Source organism: Amphiura filiformis, chromosome 18 (assembly GCF_039555335.1).
Source record: "Amphiura filiformis chromosome 18, Afil_fr2py, whole genome shotgun sequence".
Classification (NCBI taxonomy): domain Eukaryota; kingdom Metazoa; phylum Echinodermata; class Ophiuroidea; order Amphilepidida; family Amphiuridae; genus Amphiura; species Amphiura filiformis.
This window is the reverse complement of record NC_092645.1, coordinates 21,523,161-21,532,988: the sequence shown is the minus strand read 5'-3', so window position 1 is coordinate 21,532,988 and position 9,828 is coordinate 21,523,161.

The window sequence follows — 9,828 nt, the reverse complement described above, 5'->3', positions numbered from 1 at the left end:
ATGTATAAAACATGTTAATATGTGTATGCATACATTTTTACAAGATTAGTTTAAATTTTGTTTTATTTCGTTTTTACATAATTGGACACCGCAAGGTTGTACGTCAACGGCCATTCAGGGGGAGGGATCGGTGTCAAAAAATTGCCAACAATTTGGTCAAACTCACTTTAAACAAAATCCCTTCGTTTTTAAGGAGGCGGGGGGTATTGTCTCAAAACATGGTAAGCGATTTACATTTCACATGTATTTCAATCGGAAGTTTATTTACGTGTTAGCTCTCTTACCATTGAATAATGTACACGTAAGATTAAGTGTATCCTTGGTGTAAGAGATTCATGAGTTTGACTACAGGTTGTAACAAAAATAATACTGTTAGGCAAACATATCCCTTATTGGATTGTGTTGAATTATTTAGTCGTCAAGGTAATGTCTTAAGCTACTACATAAGCCTTGTTTCAATAAAATCGGTAGTTTACAAGCAAAGATTTAGGTTATTGTGTAAAGTAGTCCTAAAACAGCTTGGACCACTATGGTGTCTTTGTGTAGGCAATGTGACTGAATTGAGTTGAATTATGAACCATCTGGTTTGGTGCTCTTAAGACGGATAATTAAAAAGCAATATTACATTAGAAGTGGTATTTAAATTTATATATTTCAAATAATTATCATATTATTTATTTACCAATGTCAATTAAGTGAAAGAAAAGTATGAGAAACCTTTGCTATTGCTCTGAAATCTGAAATCTCTGAAGGATTACTTCAATACTCTACACATGTCAGTAACCAAGCAGTTGTCCCACTGACACAACAGTAAATTGCACTGACACGGAACAGCTTCCGGGACCACATTCACAGGTGAAAATTTAGAACACAGCAAAGGAAATATGTGAGAATGTGTTCAAGATCCTTACACAGGTGATTATTTCAAAAGAGTAAGTGAAATAGTGTCGAACGGGGCTGCTTCTGCTTTTCACACACTTTCTTCAAGAAACAGGTCTTGTTCCACACTATTCCATTTACTCACAGATCTCTTGTGTTGGGTGCCAATTATTAGGCTGTGGATGTGGTCCAGGAAGCTGTTCTATGTCAGTGCATTTTGCTACTGTGTCAGTTGGACAACTGTTTGGTTACTGATCAGTGTTTAGAGTAGAGCATTGAAGTAATCCTGTGTGCAATTTTTGTTAAATATTTTGGACAGGATTTTAAGATATGACCTTGCGAAAAATTATAAGTTTCTTTTTGAGGCCAGTTTATGTTTCCTCATCAAAATATATTATATCTCGTCGTCAAATAAGACACTACATACACGTGTTCGTATTAGGTCGACTTTGGGTTATAATTTAGTATTTTTGCCGAATATTGGAACTAGTGCACCAAGTGGAAGTTATATAATCTAAATGAAAAATAAATATCTGCCGTGTAAACATTTGGAAAACATGCACCACCTGTGCTTCAAATTTAAAGAGGGGCAAGTGTAATTAGAAACCCAACATTTATCATGAAATCAATATTTTTTTCATTATTAGACACACTGATGTTATGCAAAAATAATAGGATATAACAAGCTTTTACAGCATCATGTCTTTACCATTTTCTTTTTTTTTTCCTTTCTTAACGCGTTTTTACACGTTTCATTTTTTTTTACTAAATGTCGACTTAAGAAAAAATGCAGCTCCATAAATATATACCCCCTATAGGCCTCAAACTTATTATTGTCTTTAGACTATTTCCCAGTGCATGGACCTACAATCAAATTGATCTGGGACATTTATATAAATTGGTCAAATCACAGATATTGCAAATTTTGGTGCACACATTATTACAAAAAAAAAAAAAACATATGGTATACCCAATACACCCCTGATGTTAGCAGAAATTTTGTCCATGCTCTTGATATTTGCAAGAGCTCTAATTTGACTCCTCCTTATTATTTTGTTTTAAGGTATTAGACCTGGGATTGACTTATTTTGGTAACTAAACATCACATCATTGATACATATATGATGATCGTATGGAGAAATACATTTGTGCATAGTTTTATGAATATTAATTAGCTAATTTGCATAATTAATTAGCTGGAAAACCGAGAGCAAGAACTAAACATCCTATGAAGGGCATCACATTAAAGCTCTCAACAAGATCTGTGCAATGGACCTATTTGTACAGACTTAGGGGGTAAGGCTATCAACTGTGTCCAAGAATCATGTCATGTGAAATTTTCGTCATGGGCAACTTTCGTATGGCAGACATTTCACATTGAAGTATATAGTTAACATTTTCAAAAGTAGGCTCAATGCACAGATCAGGGATTGAAGCATATTCAATCCAAATTTCAGGCCAGTAGGGGGTGTAGTTTTGCTTCCACATTTTTTTTGCAATTCCAATATTGGTGAAAATATGAAATACGAGAAAATTGACTTTAAAGTTTACAAACTCAAAATGAATATCAATTAGCTAATTAACATAATTTTGATAATTATAATGGTTATTGTTGTAATTACGTTTTGATATTCAATGCAACAATATGTTTGGTTAACTGGTGCATTTTGGATCCGTAATTAATTTGTATTCAATGATTTCTAAAATGTCACTGCTTGAAAACAATACAATACATAAGAAATAGAATGCATGTATTAATGTAAAGTATTTTCGCATTTTCTGTTGACAGTTTTTCATTTGTAAAATTTGAACGGAACGTTCAATTTTGATCAAATAAAAATTAAAAGAAATCTGAAGTGTGGGGAATGTCATACAAAAACCTCACAAATGACATTTTTATCACCCAATCCCAGGTCTAATACATTATTTTCGCTAATTACAAATGCAAATTTGCTAATTAATATGCATATAATTTGAGTTGAAGCAGTTTTTGTGTATTTCAGTATTAACCTTTTACTTTGTAACAAGTTAGGAATTGTTATAATCTTCGCACAAAAAATGTCAATCAGCCCCTCTCTAAAAGTAAAAAACAGTATTGAACAGTTGCCTTTTCTTGAGAAGTAAAATGTGAATTTTTTTTAAAAAATGTAACATTTGCTCAATTAAAATGGTAATGAAAAACGCATTTATCGGGGTATGGTTTGAATGGTAACGTAATTGTATTTTATTTCAGCGGGTAAAGTAATTTAAAACTCTAATCATAATAGAAATGGAAAATGCATTTATCATGGTACAATTATGAGAATATTAAATTCTCAGAAATCATGTTAATAAGATGATGAGAGATGCAAAGAGAGAATATTCACCATGACATCAAAAGCTCAGCTTGAGATACAATGTGAAAACACTTAAGAATTGCTTCCAAGTTAGAATAGTGTAGTAGTCCTAAAACAGGTTGGACCACCTTTGTGCCTTTGTGTAGCAAAAGTGACTGAATTGAGGTTAATCATGAACTATCTGGGTGGTGCTCTTAAGACGGGTAGTTTTAAACAATGGGCCATTAAAAGTGGTATTATAATTTGAAATAAGTATCATATTATTTATTTCTAATGTCAATTAGGTGAAAGAAAATCATAAAAAAACCCTTTGCTTTTGTTCTGAAATCTTTGAAAATAAGCTCGAAAGTTAATTTACGCGGTACAAACTTGATACGTTTGAAAATGTCAAAAGGTGGTCCAACTGGAGCGATTAAGTAACATCAGGCATATCGTTTGAACCTGCACTAGGAAAGAAAGCGAGTAAAGGTTTTCTTTTAGCTAATTATTAGAGTTAGACATATTTGGTCACATTTACAAAATTTGGTACACACATTACTACAATAAACCCATGTGGTATACCCCTACACCCCAGATGTTAGCAGATATATGTCCATGCTCTTGATATTTGCAAGAGCTCTAATTTGACTCCGCTTAGTGTCTTGATAGGACATTGTATAGCGGAGTCCGTCCAATTTTCTTATTAAATATGCTAATTTGCTAATTGAAATATACATACAATTTGAGTTGAAGCAGTTGTTGTGTATTTCAGTATAAACCTATTACTTTGTACAACGTTAGGAATTGTTAGGATCTTCTCACCAAATTAGCCCAACCTTAATTGGAAAAACAGTATTGAGCACCTGCCTCTTTTGGGATAAGGTTATTGTCTTATTTAATGTGAAAGTTTTTAAAATGTAACATTTGTTTGAGTTCAATTAAAATGGTAATGAAAAACGTATTTATCAGGGTAGGTTTTGTATGGTAACATAATTGTATCTTATTTCAGCGGGTAAAGTAGTTTTAAATTCAAATTATAATAGAAATGGAAAATGCATTTATCAGGGTATATGTTTATGCAGCTGCTACGAGTGAAATGTTTTCAATATGTTTATACTAGCTTAGTATGTTGAAAGGTAAAGTAATTCAGCGGATAACGTATATGTGTAAATGTAGGAGGCTTTAATTACATCGCACACTAGAATACGAGAGTCATTCAATAAGTACCACTCTTATACGTTAGTTTTATAAATGGTAGCTTTTTCAAAATTGACATTTTTACATTGGAATGTTAAAATGTGAAATATTTTGGTTATTACAAATTTTAAGAAAGAACCAGGTGTACAGTTAAGATTGTGTCAATTCTTCGAACTATTTCCAAAGTGGCTGTCATTTAACATTACTGTATTATTTCGACAGATTAAAATAAATGCTTCATATAAATATAAAGTTAGATTTTGTATCTCGTCGCAGGATGAGGATTCGTGGGTAACAGCGTCTGGAAAATAGCAATTCCTATTAATTTTTTTAAATTAAAATAAGAAATACTTTTCCGTATGTCAATAATTCAGGCTGCAATGGCACTAAAATGAATTTTAATCAAAATACAAACTACATGGAATATTTAGAATGGATCATTATGGCATTTTGGGTATAAAAAAATTGAGAATAATGAAGTTGCCAAATTCAAATAGACAGAGCAAACAGTTTTATATTATTATTTTAGTAAAATCATTCCATATTTTCATGCAGCAATATTCTATTAAATCGTGTTTGACAGTTCCTATGTACTAAAACACTATCCATACATTGTTAACTATAATTTAAGTAGATATTCGTGGGTAACAAAAATGTTCGTGGGTAACATATATTTGAAGGTATGTATTGGTAAGCGGCAAAATAGAAAATATTACAGAAGGTTGGAAACCATCATGCGGTTATCTTCCATTGTGTTTCAATGATTCCCGTTTCTCTAACCAATTGCATTGACCCAAAAAATGGTAATTTAGGATAATCAATCAAAACTTTATGATACAGCTTCAGTATACCTCAAGAGGACGCTATTAAACAGGACTGTTTTGGAACCTATTTCCATGTATGTACGTCATGTTAAGATGCATAAGAAACATATAATTTACGAGTAAATCCTTGGATTCGTGGGTAACGCCGAATTCGTGGGTAAAGCTATAAGTACTAATAGTACCGTTTGGGGTTTGCGTTTCTTAGGTGCATAAACTGTAAGTACTGTAAAAATTATAGCATACCCATGGCTTGAATATGTGCTGATTTAAACTTAAAATAAACAATCTCCTTGTTTGTCAAGGTTAGCATCTATTCGGGATTCGTGGGTAACAAAAGTTTAAACCGTCGTAGATTCTTTTTTAAAGCGGTGAACGTATTTTTACGATTTACAATTTTAAGCGCTTGTTAAACTAAATTCAGTGTCCAAAGTCATTAAATGTTAATTTAAGTTATGGAAATTATATTTGCTGGACTCGTGGGTAACAGTTGATACGTGGGTAACGTCAATTTTTTCGATTTTATGGAATTTTATGGGTAAAACGTATTTGCATCAAATAATCACTTGGACCTCAGAATTATAAAACGAAACTTCGTTTCATGATATAGTCATTTATGGCATATTCACTTAACATTTTCAGATCATTTTATTTTTGATACGCTGGTAACAAAATTATTAGCCAAATTGACTTAATGGCCTCTAGAGTCCACACACTTGATGAGAGATCATGCAAACGTCTTTCTAACGGTAATAATTTCATTTTGATTGAAGGACATTCAATGACATATATGGTGCTTTATCTTTGGATTCGTGGGTAAGGCCAATTCATTTAAGCCATCATAACTTGTCCTCTGGTATAACTTGCTAGTAAAGGCCTATATGCACAAAGAGAGCACATTGGACGTGACATGATATGCTCCATCAATAACGTGATTTCCTTTATTAATGACATTTTAAAGTGGAAAGTTAACATAGAGAGAATTTTGTCCCGCTTTCGCTGGAATTGACCATTTCCATATCTGAAGAGCATTGCATCGACCGTTCTTGTTTAATTGTTGGTAGGATTATAATGTGATGTTGATTTTTTTTATTGAGGGATAAAAAATTTGAAGGATATATGGAAGAGCTTGTTATGGATAGTTAATAATAATGAAGCTACATAGGCATTCAATTTATTTTTCTTACTGAGAAAGTAAATTCCACGCAACAAAAATAAAAATATTGAAAGAAAATTATCAAGAGTTCTCATTTAATAACCAGTGATTTTAATAATGATCTTTATTTCGTAAATAAAAATATCAAATATAATATGGGCCTAAAAGTATTTTGATTTTTTTTTGCCCAAATTTCAAATATTTTGGGAAGTTGGTCAAAATTAAAAAACCGCTCCTATATATTTGTATCAAGTTTTTAGAAATTAACAAATATGGTACAACATTAGCAATTTTAGTGTAGAGCAAATTAGATTATGTGTTCTTGAACACACGATGTCAAAATGCGGTCAGCAGTCGGATGTAAACATGACAGACATGACAATGACAGAAAAAGTACCTATCTGACAAGAAATGAAAGAGGAGGACAAAGGAAAAGAAAAGGGGCAAAGAGCCCATTTTCTACCAAAAGTCAGCCCGATATTGGGCCAAAATAGTGTAAAATACTAAAATACAAAATTCTGTAAAGATAAGCCCTTTCCATCCTGATAATTGGCGAAAGTAGTGTGAAATACCATTTTTGCGCGGTACGCTCGCACATTGTAAAGATAAAGCCCTTTTAATCCTGATAATTAGCAAAAATAGTGTAAAATACCCTTTTTTGCGCGCTACGCGGGCTCATCGTCCCGATAAAGCCTAAGTTTTTTGAAACTCGAAGACATACAGTCTCTATGTATTGTATGATGCAACTGCAATTTTTTTTTGCGTGTGTGCCCTGAAACTTTGCCCCCCCTCCCGACCAAAAAAAGCTGGCTATGTTATGCAGAATTCAGCTGTTCTGCTTAATTTGATGGAAATCTATGCTGTGGTATGAACCCTCAATGGCTGCCATGTTGAGAAATGGTGAAAAGCTTACGGGTTATAGGTTGCTAATGTTGTTTTCTAAATACGCGATTCAAGGGGAGAGTAACTACATTTTGTTATTCTAGTATGACCATTTGAGTACATGTTACATTAATATTTATCATTTTGGGGCAGCTATCTTGAAAAAGTATGCCCCACTTTGATTTTGAATTGTGTAACATTATATTTTCTTCTGTTACATATCACCTAAAATGAGTGTCAGTTCTGTTACGGCTAAATATTGCATAATTTCAGATCTCGGGTTGGATTGGTCCAGCAATGTTTGTTATAATTACTGCAGGTAATCGTGAAATTTTATCTAATTATATTCTCCTAAAATTTCCTAGATATCTGCGCAGAGACACAAACAAATCGAGTTTATACCAAGTAGTGTTTTGTGCTATATCTCTCTTACTATATAAAGAACATTTCACTTGAAGAGCCTGGTGCTTTGACATTTTAAAAAGACGATATTTGCATAACCTTTTATTGTCACAAAACAGGGTATTTTGAAGCTGTGTGGTCTTTCCAAGGGGGGGGTCAGTATATGTTCTGTCGATGGTAGCTTCTTCAAACTTGACAAGATTTTAAAATATATTTCCGTAGAGAAGTCCTGTTCAGAGGGCTGAGCTTTCGGAACTCTAGCGAGTGCCATCTTCAGAGCAACTAAATAAATAAGATGATGCACCTTATATACACTAAGGGAACTGTCAATAGGACATGTCAAAGTGATTGACATAAAGTGTCAAAATGTATGGAAATGCTAGTGGTGTATACATCCGCGAAGTCAAAGCTCGGCATATCACAATGTTTGACAAACTTGTTGAGAAGAAGGAATCGATCCTTCACGCAATTCCAGTTATGACCAATTGACTAATGACAGGTGTATACTTAATTTATCTGATCGTGACCTGTCCAATGCAGAAACTCAACTTCTGCAACGTGGCTTGAACTTTATCATTCGCCCTAAGGACATACCGCAACTTCAGATCGTTGCTGCTGGTGAATGGAAATTACAGTATTAAGGTAAAGTGCGTATAATGCTGTCACTTCCATCTTGAAGAATGCTAAGCCCCCTCATCCAATCTAACATTACCTTCGACGAATAACGCGCCCTGTAAGACTTGAAGAAAGATGAATCTGTTCAGATTCTCCCTGCCGACAAGGGACACGCTACCGTGATTCTGACTAAATCTCACACCTCTCAAGCGCAATCCTACAGCTAAACTAGAACGTGAGATCGGACAGTTTCTTAGACGACTTCGCGATTATGACAAGACTATCGATAGTCAAGACTACTGGAGGTTGTTACCCTCCTCTAGTCAAGCTAATCGGTTATATGGGTTACCCAAAATTCACAAACCTGACATACCTTTATGACCCATTGTTTCAGCCGTAGCCAAGGATCTGACTCGCATACTTCGTGGGTAAAGCTATAAGTACTAATAGTACCGTTTGGGGTTTGCGTTTCTTAGGTGCATAAACTGTAAGTACTGTAAAAATTATAGCATACCCATGGCTTGAATATGTGCTGATTTAAACTTAAAATAAACAATCTCCTTGTTTGTCAAGGTTAGCATCTATTCGGGATTCGTGGGTAACAAAAGTTTAAACCGTCGTAGATTCTTTTTAAAGCGGTGAACGTATTTTTACGATTTACAATTTTAAGCGCTTGTTAAACTAAATTCAGTGTCCAAAGTCATTAAATGTTAATTTAAGTTATGGAAATTATATTTGCTGGACTCGTGGGTAACAGTTGATACGTGGGTAACGTCAAATTTGATTTTATGGAATTTTATGGGTAAAACGTATTTGCATCAAATAATCACTTGGACCTCAGAATTATAAAACGAAACTTCGTTTCATGATATAGTCATTTATGGCATATTCACTTAACATTTTTCAGATCATTTTATTTTTGATACGCTGGTAACAAAATTATTAGCCAAATTGACTTAATGACCTCTAGAGTCCACACACTTTGGTGGAATTCAATCGTTTTACATTTGATGAGAGATCATGCAAACGTCTTTCTAACGGTAATAATTTCATTTTGATTGAAGGACATTCAATGACATATATGGTGCTTTATCTTTGGATTCGTGGGTAAGGCCAATTCATTTAAGCCATCATAACTTGTCCTCTGGTATAACTTGCTAGTAAAGGCCTATATGCACAAAGAGAGTACATTGGACGTGACATGATATGCTCCATGAATAACGTGATTTCCTTTATTAATGACATTTTAAAGTGGAAAGTTATCATAGAGAGAATTTTGTCCCGCTTTCGCTGGAATTGACCATTTCCATATCTGAAGAGCATTGCATCGACCGTTCTTGTTTAATTGTTGGTAGGATTATAATGTGATGTTGATTTTTTTTATTGAGGGATAAAAAGGTTGAAGGATATATGGAAGAGCTTGTTATGGATAGTTAATAATAATGAAGCTACATAGGCATTCAATTTATTTTTCTTACTGAGAAAGTAAATTCCACGCAACAAAAATAAAAATATTGAAAGAAAATTATCAAGAGTTCTCATTTAATAACCAGTGATTTTA